Source organism: Myxine glutinosa, chromosome 10 (genome assembly GCF_964187855.1).
Source record: "Myxine glutinosa chromosome 10, kmMyxGlut1.1, whole genome shotgun sequence".
NCBI classification, from domain to species: domain Eukaryota; kingdom Metazoa; phylum Chordata; class Myxini; order Myxiniformes; family Myxinidae; genus Myxine; species Myxine glutinosa.
This window is the reverse complement of record NC_136270.1, coordinates 33,248,131-33,265,624: the sequence shown is the minus strand read 5'-3', so window position 1 is coordinate 33,265,624 and position 17,494 is coordinate 33,248,131. Positions and strand designations below refer to the sequence as shown.

Here is a 17,494-nt window from a genome sequence, read left to right as displayed (position 1 = left end):
TTTGATTTTTCTTCTTTGAACAAATATACGTCTAACATTTATAACACAAAGTCGATCAACTTATGTTATTTAAGGTGACTCCAAGTAATAATTTTTAGATGCAATGGGTCTTGTCAATGAAATATTTAAATGCAATGGGTCTTTCCCCCACCATTCCAAGCTGAAAGTGCTTTAATCTAAGATTGGACATCCAAATTGTTTGGTCAAATTGTAAACAGTTTTCTTTCTTTGTTGTAGGTGTGACCTGCTGCCGTGTCCGAACCTGTGTGTATATTTCCAAAATGCAAACTGACCAAAGCCCTGACCACTGCAGGCCCAGAGAGAGTAAAACGCATGACAGATGCCAGTAGGGCAAGGGGAGACAACATTAATGTTACCCTAAAAGAGAACTTGATGGAAATCCAGAGCGGACTTTGCAATGCCACAGAGACTGTGCAACTGCCTACATTTCCAAGCAGCATACAAGCAGAGCAGTAAAGAAATGTCGAAGTCCTGGAGTGCCCACAACAAGAAAGAGCTGATAAAAGTGTTCTGTGCTTAAACCGATTCCCAAATTGAGGATTATGGCAGAGGAAAGGGAACACTGTGTACAAGCACGAGCTGACTGCAACGATATAAGCTACGGGAAGTTCCTCGTCATCCAGGGACATACGCACATCCAGGTAGTGCCTTATGACACCGATATATTCGCATTGCTGGTGCTGTTCTCTCGGAACTGGTAATATACAGCATAAATATCAACTAGAGAGTTCATAGAACACCTTACCCCACGCAAACTTGAGAAAAAGGACATTGGAAGGGTCTTTTCAGCTGTTGCTTTGCGTTTTGGACCAACCAAACAGCCCTCGGCAACACCATATTTGTTTCAATGTTGAATCTCACTTCTGCCCTCAGGGCATGAGGTTGCGCAAATATTGTTACAAGTACTGCTAAGCAGAAGGTTTTTCAAAGTGCCAACAAGGCGATTTGTGTTCCACAATCAATATTCGACCATATAATTCAATTTAAATATAATAAAGGTTTAAAAGACTGTAGAAAGAAAGCAAAACTTTTTTCCCGTAAATTTACCGCTGTTGATGCACCGACTTTTATACCACCTTATTTAACACGTTACATTAACTATTCGTGCCTGTTGCGTTGCTCGAGTCCTTTATGACATATGTAAAAACAAGAAGGTTCCTGTTTGGAATGATTTTCAATTTTGTTTGACTGCTAAACAGACTTAATTAAAAAAGACGAAAATAAAAGAAAAAAAGACCTTTGTCTGTGTGCATGCGTGCTCAGGACAACATTCCATACAATTTACCAATTTCAAAGCCAAAATACTGCTAAACTGCAGGTTTATGTTCCGATTCATGTTCTACAGTGTTAAAAATATAACATTCAATTGAATGCTCCTCGACCGGAGACTGACGTCTTTGATTGACAGGAAATTTTCACCATAGGTGCACCTCCTGCTGTATAATTTTGATGAGAGGGGTGGTGTGTGAAAACCCATGACCGTGAGAGGGGTGGTGTTTCTTAATTAGCGAGGGATAAGGGATAATCCCCTGTATGTAATTGCCTCTGTAATCTTTCCCTGTGTTCCTTATGACACCGCACTACAGACACCGAGTAAGAAATCGGCCATTAACCACACTAATTAACAACTAACCGAACCAGGCATCAATCACTATCGCTGATAACACCGACTTGGTGAGCGCACAGGCAGGGCCATGAGCCACGCCCCGAAGAGCAGTGATTGGACCGGGATTTTATTGGCACAAGGACTGCTAAGATGAGACTCGCTGATAGGGGCGGAGACAGAGACGTCATGGGATGATGTCAGAGCCTCAAGTTCAAAATAGGTGGAGCGGTGGACATTTTCTTTTCACGCCCCTTCTCGTTCTGGGTCCCATAGCAAACGGTCGCATTTTGTCTTCTTGCACAAGTGAGATTCATCACGAGCAGTCGTGTTCCGATATCTTGATAGTGATCGTGAGGAGGAGTAACTGCGGACCGAGAACTGCGGTTTCCCAAGCAAGAACGACGAGTGGAAAGACGCTGCCTGCTCGCTGCGCCCTCGACGAAGCCAGGAGTGAGCGGACACGCAGCGAGGCCTAGTTCACGCCAACGAGTGCATTTTCCCACCAAGGCCTCAGACGATCTATGACGAGGCATCAATCTTAGCCGATTAGCCGAAACTTAGCCGATTTGAGCTAAGTGCCACAAACTACATGTAATTATTTTACAGTTCTTTTATCCTTTGTGTTGTAATTGAGTCTGTCTGGGGGCTCTCCAGTTAGGAATTTAGTTTTATCATGCTTTCCTTGTTACCGGCATTTATTTCATTAAACCTGTTTATTTTTGTACATTTTAATTCCGTGTCGGTTTGAGTTGATTTATTGCAGGTTCGAGGACGTGGGGCGGAGCCGTCCAGGTAGGTTCGTCATCCTCCTTTCCCTCGAGTGCAACGAAGGTCCGCCATTGCATTAAACGCCTCGGAGTGTAAAGCTCGTTTGGTCATCTGTGTCACCCTGTGGTGTTCACCACACAGGGTGGTCACATGACAATATGTTAATGATGTCATAGGTGCCTCCATTAAGATGTCATAATTCAACAAGTACAAAACTACATCTGATGAAGATGAAATTTCTTCAGTGTCATCTATGGATAAATTGGTGGAGAATTTTTTTTTAATGATAACGTCATCGGTCACGTGGTTCGGCCGCCATATTTGTTTTAACACAAAAGCCTTAAAAACCACCAAAAGCGCATCCTGGCGAGGGTCTGCAATCTCTAATTGCTCTTTCTTGTTACCCTCGCCTGAGGAGAGGGTATTGCATTTGAGTCTGTTTGTTTGTCTGATTGTTTGTCTGCAGAGGATAAATATGATTTTCTCTGCAATCGTTTGTCCGATTGACAGGAAATTTTCACCATAGGTGCAACTCCACCTGTAGACTCTTTTAATGATAATTATGATGTCATATGTCACGTGGTATGGCCGCCATCTTGGAAAAACCGAAAAACTTTGCACCTCTATATCTCCAAAAGCACTGCATAGAAAAATTGAGACATGGCACATTGCAAAGAACTCTCCATGTGGAATAACAGATGTTAATGATGTCATAGGTGCCTCCATTATGATGTCATAATTCGACAAGTACAAAACTTCATCCGATCAAGATGAAATTTATTCAGTGTCATCTAGGGATAAATTGGTGGAGAAAAAAAATCATAATGATGACGTCATCGGTCACGTGGTTTGGCCGCCATCTTGGAAAAAGCGAAAAAATGTGCACCTCTATATCTCCGAAAGCACTGCATAGACAAAATTGAGACATGGCTCATTGTAAAGAACTCTCCATGGGGAATAAAATATGTTAATGATGATGTCATAGGTGCCTCCATTATGACGTCATAATTGGACGAGTACAAAACGTCATCTGATCAAGACGAAATTTATTGAGCGTCATGTTGGCATAAATTGGTGGAGAAAAAAAAAGATGACGTCATAGGTCACGAGGTTCGGCCGCCATATTTGTTTTAACACAAAAGCCTTAAAAACCACTGAAAATACATCCTGGCGAGGGTTTGCAATCTCTGATTGCTCTTTCTTGTTTTAATTGCAATACTTTCTTTATATTGCCTTTCATATTTTGTTTTGCTTTTTTTCTGTTGACATAACCTTATATTGGTCTATGCATTTCATAATTTACATTTTGCTGCATCTTATATATATTATTGTAATCTCATATTATTGTATGGATCCTTATTTATCATGTTACACATGCCTGCATATAAACTTGTGATTTATATATTTTTTTATCTTGTAAGCAATTGTTGATTGTAAATTATGAATATGTATGCATGTGTAATTCAGCCATTGACTGCCAGACATGCTTTTAATAAACCATTTTTGATTGATTGAAAGTGGTGCCCGGAACCATCTTACACTCTCCGTGTCAGGATTGCTGGTTTTACTTTCTGTCTCGCTCAAACTACAGTAGTGCAGCAGATAAACACAAAAATTTTGCATTTTATGAGAAAAGCATGAAATTTTTAACATAGTTAGTGCATATCATAAGGTTTATTTTCAGATGTGGAGGGAAGTCAGATTTGACCTCTGAGAACCGTGAGAGGTCAAATCCAAAATGGCCGCCAGTCCACCGAGTCTAATGTTCAAACGCGCTTAATTTTGGAACCAAATAGTGTAGATAAACATTATAGGTGTCATTTCCAACTAAATTGGGGATGCCCAGAGGTGAATGATGCTTTCAATGAACTCCTAGGCATGCCAAGTGAGGTCAGTGAAGGCTCAATGTTACTGCCAGAGCGATTTGTGGTGCTGATGTACGATAGAACCAGTGAGAGCACGGAAGTGAATGATGCCAGGAAACAGCTCTTCACACAGAAGTGTAGAACTCTAGAGAACATTCCTCCAACCCAGGCAACACTCAAGCAGCACATCAAGCGCACTTGCTACCAGGCCAACTGTTGTAACCAAGCATTGGTCATGGATCCAGAGATGCCAGACCCACCTGACTGGGGCTGGACAAAGGAGACAACTGGGTGGCAGCCTCTTTGGACCACTCTTCCTGAAGCATCAAAATCGTGCCATGAATTGATCGACTGTGGCTGCAAGAAAGGGTGCACTGGACGCTGCAAGTGTGCCAAAGCTGCATTCAAGGGCACTGCACTGTGCTTCTGTTCTGGAGACTGTTAGATTTAGATCATTACCAATTTTCATCATTGCACTTGATTTAATGTAAGCTTTGGTGGACATACTGGTTGAATGAATGAATGAATGATCGTTTTAAGGCCATTTTCCCCGCTGGAGCGGGGGTTAGCCTTGCGGGCCCCATGACAATCATGGTTTCCTGTTTGAGGCAATGTTTTTTTATGGCCGGATGCCCTTCCTGACGCCAACCCTCAGTCGCCTCTTACGACACGCAGGGATACGGTGTACCTATTCTAAATCGGGGTACACACCGGGATCATTCATCCCAGCAAGCTGGTACTCAATTTGCCGACCTCGGAAGGATGACAGGCTGAGTCAACCCCCCTGGCGTTAATTCAGCGATCGACCGGGATTCGAACCCAGGATCCTAGGATCCCAAGCCGGCACCATAACCGCTAAGCCAACACCAAGTGGACATACTTGGTTAACTACAGTTATTTTTTCAGAGGTTATTGCATCATTCCTTGCAGTGTAAACACTTTTTTTTCAGCATTTCTGGTCTTTGGGTGTTCTGTACCTATCCCTGTACCTGAAAATAATAAAGTTTTAAAAGTTCAAATGAACTTTTTCCAATAGCAGTTCCAACTGCAGTATCATAAAAATAGATATTTAATGTAATTTGACCTTGACCGTGACCTAAATGCATGTCCCTGAGTTCTGGCGATCTCAAAAGTATCACCAAATGAATGGGCATCCCCAATTTAGTTGGAAATGACACCTATAAGCGCGTTTGAACATTAGACCTGGTGGACCGGCGGCCATTTTGGATTTGACCTCTCACGGTCCTCAGAGGTCAAATCTGACTTCCCTCCACATCTGAAAATAAACCTTATGGTATATACTAACTATGCTAGAAATTTCATGCTTTTCTCAAAAAAAGCACAATTTGTTAAAATATGAGAGCTTATCCGCTGTGCTACAGCTACCGGTCTAGCTTCAATCTCTCTTTCTTGCAAACAAACATCATACACTTTTCTTACTCATTTTCACTCCACACCTTTACATTCTCTCTCTTTTATTTCTCTTTCCTCACATTTGTCAATGCAGTTATGTATTTAAGGCCTCGATGAGGACTATATTGTCTGTGACTGGAGCCTTCAAAGTAAAAAAGAAAAAAAAGAAAAGTCGGATGACCTTCTGACCTCTTACGACCCAGATATTTAATTTACGCAAAATTATTATCTTGCACTTATACTTCACGGTAATACAATTCATGCGACACCATAATTGTGAATATAGGAAAATAAGTAGTGGGATGGTGCCGAACTTTAGTTCCCCTTCCCCTAAAAATGAGGCTGTCTTCGGACTCAAACATGGTATTTTTAAGATGGATGTAAAAAATATTTTCTCAAATGATGACAGTGGTGTCCTGCAGTTTCTAATTCAGGAGTCCCTCAATGAGCAGGCATGACCAAAAACAAGTACAAAAAGTTTTAATTAAAACAAAAGCCACGTCGATGTTACACAATGCCTAGATGCAGCTGTGCCTATAACGTCGATGTTATAGGCACAGGACATTCCTATTGATTCGATTACTTGATATTATTTTTGTGCAAAGTGAAAATATATCTCGGCAATTTCCCGTGTGTGGCGACGAATTTTTAATATATCTCGGCATTTTCCCGTCTGTTATTTCGGGCGGTGTATGACTGACCATGCCGCGATTTAAACAAAATATATATATCTCGGCATTTTCCCGTCTCTTATTTCGGGCGGTGTATGACTGACCATGCCGCGATTTAAAAAAAAAAATCTCAATGGACTTGAAGTTACAGGCCTTTGAGAATTCATTTCGTTCTATAAAGGGCAACTTTCATCGCATTTTCTTCCCGTTTTTTTTCAACCGAGTCTAAAACTATGTTAGCGACTGTGAAAAATGAAATGATATATCGAATTTGATTTGAAATAAAACTGTGTGAGAGAGGAAGACACCACGGGCCTACAAAACAGGCCTCAAAGCTATGCGAGTTAATAAAATGGTGGATAATTGTTTATATGAAGGCTCTCCCAGAATGGGTGGAGCTTTGAGGTTTTGTCTTCTCTGCAAGAAGAAGAAGAAGAACAAGAAGAAGAACAACAACAACAGCAGAGGGCACTCTATGACCAGCGTCTGTGACGCGGCTAAAAAGACATTGTATGTATCTTACTTCAAGGTTTAGCCCTAATGCCACCTCACTATAAAACGATTGACCTACTTGTGGTGGTTCGTGTGCAGACCTGTGGTTTCTGGTTGCATCATTTTCTGGGGATGCAGCTGTGCCGCTGATTACCGGTGATCATTTTGGCAACCTTGGAACTTGGAAGGATGACAGGTTGTGTTAACCCACCTGTTGTTAATTTAACGGCATGACAGGGGCTCAAACTCAGGACTCCAAGATCTCAGCCACCTTAACCGTTAAGCTAACACCAGTCTTAGTTGACAACAACTACAACTACCAACGACTATTCCAATTATTCCCACCTTTTTGTGGTTTGGCAAGGGAAGGTTTGTGCCCAAGCCTTTCACGAATCGACTTGCCAGGACTGACGTCTCACAAAAGGTGCAGGAATTTGGAATTCGTTCAGGATTCCGACGATAACTTAACTTGCATCTTTGTGGATATTTAATCTCACCAACTAAAACTAGCAGATTGGACACCCAGCTTAACGTCCAGCCGTGTAATGCAACAACACTCTACCTGCGAAAAATCCGACAGTTTAAAGTTAGGTGGGAAATCGAAACCAGACTCGACAGGTCAAAGGGCAAGTTTGCCACGACTGCACCAAATTATCACCTGAAGAAGAAGATGTACATATAACTATAACTTCAGATATAATTTCAGATATAACTCCACATATAACTTCAGATCACGTTCGAGAAATGTACCATAAAAGTGAGAAAGCATTTCATACGTCACACTACGTTGCGAATTGTAACACAGCAGTTAATAATTAAAACACGCTTTCACATTAACACCGAAATGTTGCCTTCGTCACTACGTGGAGACGCTTCAATTCCCACGGTATGACGCACGAGTGTCGTCATTGAATCCGCGCTTGGCAACCACGAGCTGAGAGAGCTAGGTTTGACTAGGCCCGAGGGTCGAGCAGAGTCTTCGTCCTGGTTAGAGGAATTACAAGCCAAGCTGTTTTTTTTTGTTTTTTTTATACGGTATAAATGTAGCAGAGTTAAAAGAAACAAGCGTTACGCCTAGGTCCCCCGTCGGTGAAGTGATGTGAGTTGACAAAGTGGAAGACGCAAGGCGGCCATTTTGGATTTTGACGTGGCGACCCAATTTTCAATAGCGTTCTTCCTTATGCGTAGATACACCCACATACCAGATTAGAAGTTAGTAGTTCGTTTATTTTTCAAGATATTTCGCTCACAAGGTTCAGACATATATATGGTGGCGGCCATCTTTGATTTTGACGTGGCGACCCAATTTTCAATAGCGTTCTTCCTTATGCCTAGGTACACCCACACACCGGATTAGAAGTTGGTACTTCGCTTATTTTTCATGATATTTCGCTCACAAGGTTCAGACATATATATGGTGGCGGCCATCTTGGATTTTGACGTGGCGACCCAATTTTCAATAGCGCTCTTCCTTATGCCTAGATACACCCACACACCAGATTAGAAGTTGGTACTTCGCTTATTTTTCAAGATATTCCGCTCACAAGGTTCAGACATACATGGCGTCAGACATACATGGCGGCGGCCATCTTGGATTTTGACGTGGGTTGCACCCGCACACCAAATTAGAATTCGGTCCTTGGCTTATGCAAGCACGCAGGGACGCACGCACGCACGCACGGACGAAGGGGAAACCCATAGTCCCCCTTTCGCTCCGCGGTGCGACGGGGGACAAAAAACAATTATTGATTTTCTCGTGTTATTAGTAATAGATTTAACTCGAGACAGGTAATAACATACACCGATACAAGTCTAAACGCGCTCACGGCGTGGCCTAGCTAATGAAACTGTTGAAATGCTGATGTCATTGTCATCACAAATGTGTCCGGACCTGCCTGTTGAAGGTGGGAGTGTGCAGGGACAAGGTATAAGGGAGGGGGCGACAGACACACTCCGGCGAGAAACGGACCGTCGCTCGGACATCGGCGCTGCCATAGCAACCGGTGACGTCACGGCGCACGTAAACACGGATCGGTCCCGAAACGACCACAGATTGAGTGCAACGTCGAACGGGCGCAGCAGGTTTAGGTGGCGCATTAAATCGGATATAGCACGGGCATTCACTTAAAATACAACGGACCCGATCGGACGGAACTTTGAACCCGACGGACAACGGTTTAAATGCGACACAAGCGCACGTCACTCGACGGGGAACCAAGGACGGTCCAGGGAAGGGCGCAAGCGACAAAGCGATACAAGCTGCTTTGTTCTTTTACAACATGGTAACCGCAGAGCAAGTAACCTCGATGCCGTTACCTTGGTCATGCCATTTCCCATGGTCGTGTCCGATCGTCGTCCCAGTCGTGGGGGGAAAGCGAGGATCGCTTCGCGTGGAATCGCTGCAAGTAAGGGGAGGGGATGGGGGGGGGATTCGCGGGGCGTTTGGGAGCAAATAACGACCCCGTAACACGATTTGCCTCCTGAAATAGCACTGATCATCGGGCTCGCTTTCTGTCACGTACAAACCGCTCTGCAAACGAGCAACATCACCGCCTACCTGCCGATGACCTGAAAATTACCTGTGCACACCTGCGACATGAGGATGCTGAATCCAGCGACTGTTAACTTTAACCATTAAACCCCGTGAGCGAACTGCATCGATAACCGTCTCCCCCAGTCTGTAGAATGTTCTGGAAGTTGACTTTATGATGAAAATTATAATTCATTCGTTCTTTTGAACCTTCACGTCCCCCTGTTGATGGTACAATTTGGGAACTCCAGGTAGGCCTCGGTGGTAGAACGAAAAGTTGGACCTCCTGGTTATTCGAAGTTATCTCATGGCAACGAAGTTGTATTTATTTAAAGCAGGTCGTGTCAACGGTTAAAAACAGCACAAGGTGGACGTGTTCTCATGCGGCGGCCGTGATGCAACGGCTTGTTGATCAAAATGATAGATTCGACTTCTCATGAAGCATATTGATAACACATGATAATTGCTGTGCAGCGCTCTCGCCAATTTGCTACCTCGGGAGGCGATTCACCATGGGTGGAAATTCATTGCCTTGGGTGGCGATTCACCATGGGTGGCAATTTGCTACCTCGGGTGGCGATTCACCATGGGTGGCAATTTGCTACCTCGGGAGGTGATTCACCATGGGTGGGAATTCATTGCCTTGGGTGGCGATTCGTCATGGGTGGCAATTCATTGCCTTGGGTGGCGATTCGTCATGGGTGGCAATTCATTGCCTTGGGTGGCGATTCGTCATGGGTGGCAATTCACCATGTGTGGTGATTCATTGCCTTGGGTGGCGATTCGTCATGGGTGGCAATTCATTGCCTTGGGTGGCGATTCGTCATGGGTGGCAATTCATTGCCTTGGGTGGCGATTCGTCATGGGTGGCAATTCATTGCCTTGAGTGGCGATTCGTCATGGGTGGCAATTCATTGCCTCGGGTGGCGATTCACCTTGGGTGGCAATTCATTGCCTTGGGTGGCGATTCGTCATGGGTGGCAATTCATTACCTTGGGTGGCGATTCGTCATGGGTGGCAATTCATTGCCTTGGGTGGCGATTCGTCATGGGTGGCAATTCATTGCCTTGGTGGCGATTCACCATGGGTGGCAATTCATTGCCTTGGGTGGCGATTCACCATGTCGGATGGCAATTCAATGCCTTGGGTGGCGATTCACGATGTGAGATGGCAATTCAATGCCTTGGTGGCGATTCACCATGTCAGATGGCAATTCAATGCCTTGGGTGGCGATTCACCATGTGGGATGGCAATTCAATGCCTTGGTGGCGATTCACCATGTCGGATGGCAATTCAATGCTTTGGTGGCGATTCACCATGTCAGATGGCAATTCATTGCCTTGGGTGGCGATTCACCATGGGTGGCAATTCATTGCCTTGGGTGTCGATTCGTCATGGGTGGCAATTCATTGCCTTGGGTGGCGATTCACCGTGGGTGGCAATTCATTGCCTTGGGTGTCGATTCGTCATGGGTGACAATTCATTGCCTTGGGTGGCGATTGGCAACCTCAGGAGATTCACTGCCTCGGGTGGAAATTCACCACCCTGGTGGCGATTCGCAATGTCGGGTGGAAATTAATTGCCTTGGGTGGCGATTAACTATGTGGGTTATCTCAGGAGGAAATTTACTACCTCTGATGGCGATTCACTACCTCACAATGCAATTTGCGATGTTGGCTTGTGATTCACTACCTCGGGTGGTGATTCACTATGTGGTGATTTGCGATGTTGTGGCGAATAACTACCTCGCGTGGCGAACTTTATACGCCTGGTGGCAATCACAACGGCTGGCGATCCTTGGCTTCAAGTGGTGATTCACTACCTCACATGGCGATTCACGATGTCGGGTGACGTCGACTTTGGGTGGTGCAAGTCTTTTTACTTGCAAAATCCAAGATTTTGCCAACACATTTGCCAAACCAATACATTCGCCAAACTAACACATTTGCCAAACTAACACATGCGCCAAACCAACACATTTGCCAAACTAACACATTCGCCAAACTAAAACATGTGCCAAACCAACACATGCGCCAAACCAACACATGCGCCAAACTAACACATTTGCCAAACTAACACATGCGCCAAACCAACACATTTGCCAAACTAACCCATTTGCCAAACTAACACATGCGCCAAACCAACACATGTGCCAAACCAATACATTCACCAAACCAACACATGCGCCAAACTAACACATTTGCCAAACTAACACATTTGCCAAAACACATGCGCCAAACCAAAACACATTTGCCAAACTAACCCATTTGCCAAACTAACACATGCGCCAAACCAACACATTCGCCAAACTAACACATGTGCCAAACCAACACATTGGCCAAACTAACACATGCGCCAAACCAACACATTCGCCAAACTAACACATATGCCAAACCAACACATGTGCCAAACCAATACATTCGCCAAACCAACACATGCGCCAAACCAACACATTTGCCAAACTAACACATTTGCCAAACTAACACATTCGCCAAACCAACACATGTGCCAAACCAACACATTCGCCAAACTAACACATGTGCCAAACTAACACCTTCGCCAAACTAACACATGCGCCAAACCAACACATGTGCCAAACCAATACATTCGCCAAACTAACACATTTGCCAAACCAACACATGTGCCAAACCAACACATTCGCCAAACTAACACATTTGCCAAACCAACACATGTGCCAAACCAACACATTTGCCAAAGCAACACATTCGCCAAACTAACACATGCGCCAAACCAACACATTCGCCAAACCAACACATTCGCCAAACCAACACATGTGCCAAACCAATACATTCGCCAAACTAACACATTTGCCAAACTAACACATGCGCCAAACCAACACATGTGCCAAACCAATACATTCGCCAAACTAACACATTTGCCAAACCAACACAAGTGCCAAACCAACACATTCGCCAAACTAACACATTCGCCAAACTAACACATTTGCCAAACCAACACATTTGCCAAACCAACACATTTGCCAAACCAACACATTTGCCAAACCAACACATGTGCCAAACTAACACATGCGCCAAACTAACACATGCGCCAAACCAACACATTTGCCAAACCAACACATTTGCCAAACCAACACATTTGCCAAACCAACACATGTGCCAAACCAACACATTTGCCAAACCAACACATGCGCCAAACCAACACATTTGCCAAACCAACACATTTGCCAAACCAACACATTTGCCAAACCAACACATGTGCCAAACCAACACATGTGCCAAACCAACACATTCGCCAAACTAACACATGTGCCAAACCAACACATTTGCCAAACCAACACATTCGCCAAACTAACACATGTGCCAAACCAACACATTTGCCAAAGCAACACATTCGCCAAACTAACACATGTGCCAAACCAACACATTCGCCAAACTAACACAAGCGCCAAACCAAAACATTCGCCAAACTAACACATTCGCCAAACCAACACATGTGCCAAACCAACACATTCGCCAAACTAACACATGTGCCAAACCAACACATTCGCCAAACTAACACATTTGCCAAACCAACACATGTGCCAAACCAACACATTCGCCAAACTAACACATTCGCCAAACCAACACATGTGCCAAACCAACACATTCGCCAAACTAACACATGTGCCAAACCAACACATTCGCCAAACTAACACATTTGCCAAACCAACACATGTGCCAAACCAACACATTCGCCAAACTAACAGATTCGCCAAACCAACACATGTGCCAAACCAACACATTCGCCAAACTAACACATGTGCCAAACCAACACATTTGCCAAACTAACACATTTGCCAAACCAACACATGTGCCAAACCAACACATTCGCCAAACTAACACATTCGCCAAACCAACACATGTGCCAAACCAACACATTCGCCAAACTAACACATGTGCCAAACCAACACATTCGCCAAACTAACACATTTGCCAAACCAACACATGTGCCAAACCAACACATTCGCCAAACTAACACATGTGCCAAACCAACACATTTGCCAAACCAACACATTCGCCAAACTAACACATGTGCCAAACCAACACATTCGCCAAACTAACACATGTGCCAAACCAACACATTTGCCAAAGCAACACATTCGCCAAACTAACACATGTGCCAAACTAACACATTTGCCAAACCAACACATGTGCCAAACCAACACATTCGCCAAACTAACACATGTGCCAAACTAACACATTTGCCAAACCAACACATGTGCCAAACCAACACATTCGCCAAACTAACACATGTGCCAAACTAACACATTTGCCAAACCAACACATGTGCCAAACCAACACATTCGCCAAACTAACACATTCGCCAAACTAACACATTCGCCAAACTAACACGTGCCAAACCAACACATTTGCCAAAGCAACACATTCGCCAAACTAACACATTCGCCAAACTAACACATGTGCCAAACCAACACATTTGCCAAAGCAACACATTCGCCAAACTAACACATTCGCCAAACTAACACATTCGCCAAACTAACACATGTGCCAAACCAACACATTTGCCAAAGCAACACATTCGCCAAACTAACACATGTGCCAAACTAACACATTTGCCAAACCAACACATGTGCCAAACCAACACATTCGCCAAACTAACACATGTGCCAAACTAACACATTTGCCAAACCAACACATGTGCCAAACCAACACATTCGCCAAACTAACACATGTGCCAAACTAACACATTTGCCAAACCAACACATGTGCCAAACCAACACATTCGCCAAACTAACACATTCGCCAAACTAACACATTCGCCAAACTAACACATTTGCCAAACCAACACATGTGCCAAACCAACACATTTGCCAAACTAACACATGCGCCAAACCAACACATTTGCCAAACCAACACATGTGCCAAACCAACACATTTGCCAAACTAACACATTCGCCAAACCAACACATTTGCCAAACCAACACATGTGCCAAACCAACACATTTGCCAAACTAACACATTCGCCAAACTAACACATGCGCCAAACCAACACATTCGCCAAACTAACACATGTGCCAAACCAACACATTTGCCAAAGCAACACATTCGCCAAACTAACACATGTGCCAAACTAACACATTTGCCAAACCAACACATGTGCCAAACCAACACATTCGCCAAACTAACACATGTGCCAAACCAACACATTTGCCAAAGCAACACATTCGCCAAACTAACACGTGCCAAATCAAGGTCTCCACAGGTTTGACCCCCCCAAAATTCTGATGAAACTTGACAACAACATTCCGTTCATCACCAGTGATGTACCAACGTCTATTCACGGCATTAAAAAAAAATCTACACAATAGAATAAAGAACTAATCTTTCTGGTAGTGGTGGCGTTTTGTCTGCAGCTTGTGGCTGCATCATTTTCTGGGGGTGCAGCTGCTGCTGATGATACAGTGCCCCATTACCAGTGAGCTGGTACTCATTTTGCTGACCATGGAAGGATGAATAGGCTGGTCAACCCACCTTGTGTTAATTCAACGGCAAGACAGGGGCTTTAACTTAAGACCCTAAGATCTTAAGCCAGCCACCTTAACCGTTAAACAAACACCAGGCTTGCAGGAAGTACATCAGGAAGAGATATTGGTTGCAGAGATCTGACAGTAAGACAATTACACAGGATTAATTCACAGGGTTCTTGACATCTTAACATGTTGCTTGTCCATCTTTGGCAACAAATCACAGCTTGGACTTTCAACATGTCACTAATATTTTAAATCAAACCATGGAAAATATCAGGCATAATATTGTGCCATTTAAAGTTTTAAGGTTTTTCTGGTGGAACCTGTCAATCATTTGGGTCTGCACGTCCTATTTTCAGCATTGGAAAGAGTCAAGAGAACGTTGATCGAAGTATGCTACTTGCTGTGGGAGCCATGAGCTGACGTTCCGGGTGTTAATATTTCATTGTTAACCCTTCGCTCTGAAGGCCTTCATTTCCAAACAAAGCCTTAATTCGCAGCTTGATGGAGTACTGTCTTCCTATTTGGGCTGGTGCCCTTGCCCTCGCGTCTTTCCCTTCTGTCCTTAATGGCGTGGATAATAAGGCCCTCAAGATCATTGGGATGTATCACAACGAAGCTGAGGGTCTAGAACTGTTACTTTCCCATCACAGTCTCACTGTATTCTACTACCTCCATTTTGGTCTTGCACACTCTGCTCTCTCTTGGCTCTGTTACCCAGGTTTCTGCAGGGCACAGATGGTTTGCCAGTGACCCTCTTGTTAAACTCACCAAATCCAGGCTCACTGCTCACCTTCACTCATTTGTTCCTCTCACCTGAGGAACCACCTTCTCCTGTTTGTTCAGTTCCATTCTCCCTACAGGACTTCAAGACAGCTGTTCACCACTAACTCTGCACACCGCCATCCTTACTTATTTATATCTTGTACCCCAAGTTACCTCATTCACAAACACTACCATTTTCAGGTTATTGTGATTTTTCTCCTCTCACCTCTTTTCCCTTGTTGTTACTTGTTGTACACTGCTCCTTTCCAATGCCATCCCCAGGTGCTGCATAACGTCATTGCCGGAAACCGAAGGGGGCAATGACGCAAGCTGAAAGGGAGTACTCAGTTTTCACTCCGGTTGTTTGTTTTCTTGTTGTGCACCGCCCATTTCCTATGCCATCTCCAGGCGCTGCATAACCTCATTGCCAGGACCGAAGGGGTGCATATCTTGGGGTACAAGAGATTGCTGGGCACCAAAGGGAAATGACATATCACTGTCATTATTTAAATATGTATGTTGGATTCCTTTTATGTTTCCACTTGTTTTCATTCTGCTGGACACGAATGCTTATTTTATTTTTTCCTATTTTCCTGTCTTCTACTTTCCCTTGTTGTACACCGCTCCTTTCCTATGCCATCTCCAGGCGCTGCATAACATCATTGAGGGGCACCGTAGGGGGCCCGGCGATGACGCACGCTGAAAGGGAGTACTCAGATTTCACTCCGGTTGTTTGTTTGATTTCTTGCTTTCGTGTTTGTTGTACACCACTCCTTTCCTATGCCATTTCCAGGCACTGCATAACGTCATTGCCGGGCACCGAAGGGGGCCTGGAGATGACACGCGCTGAAAGGGAGTACTCAGTTTTCACTCCGGTTGTTTGTTTGTTTTCTTGTTTGTTTGTTTGTCTGGGCGATATCTCAGCCATCCTTTGAGCTAGGAAGCTGACATTTTGGCACAATAGTGAGCAAGTACTTTTTCAAAATTTGTGTTTTTTGTTCAATCAATTAATTGATTCGTTACTTAATTATTATCGATTAATTCACTTATTTATTTCCTTTCTCTTCTGGGCAGTATTATCTAAGGCACCTTTTGAGCTAGGAAGCTGATATTTGGACACAAAAGTGACCAAGTGATTTAGCTGTAAAGGCTATTTTTGATTTATTGATTAATCAATTCATCGATTAATTTATTCGATTAATGATTTAGTTAATTTAATTTTAAAAAGTTACAGATTTGGATGAAACGGTGATGGTTTAGGTATTCTATTAGCCAATAATTGATTAATTATTTAATTATTTTATGATTATAATTTATTTATTTCCATTATTAATCATTTATTGATTTTTTTTCTCCTCTGGGCAATATCTCAGGCACCTTTTGAGCTAGGAAGCTGATATTTGGACACGATAGTGATAGTGACCAAGTGATGTGGCCATAAAGGATATTTTTTATTTATTGATTAATCAATTAATCGATTAATTATTTATTGATTAATAAATTAATTATTTAATTTCTTTTATTAATGACTTATTTAATTACATTTCCAAAAGTGATGTCTTCGGATGAAGCACTAGTGGTTTAGTTATGCAATTAGCCAATTGATTGAGAAAATATTTCATGATAATCTTTTATTGATTTTAATTATGCAATTAATCAATCAATTATTGTACACCTCTCCCTCCCAATACAGTCTCGATGAGCTGCACGCCGGTATTGCTGGGCGCCAAAGGCACCCTGGCAATGCCGCGCTGGAGGATATTTAATTATTTGGCATGGGGGCGGTGTACTTTGTTTGAATGTATCTGTACTTGTTTTCTTGTTTGTTTGTTTGTCCGGGCGATATCTCAGCCA

General features: G+C 43.5%; 1 protein-coding gene across 1 annotated transcript in view; it reads right to left on the bottom strand.

Moving 5' to 3' along the window:
* LOC137434447 (dual specificity protein phosphatase 22-A) overlaps positions 1-15,929 on the bottom strand; it is a 75,482-nt gene extending 59,553 nt beyond the window's left edge. The window contains exon 1 of the mRNA XM_078785539.1: positions 15,867-15,929. The gene's annotated coding sequence lies outside the window, so the exon portion shown is untranslated. The remainder of the gene's footprint in view (positions 1-15,866) is intronic.
* Between the last annotated feature and the right edge of the window lie 1,565 nt (positions 15,930-17,494).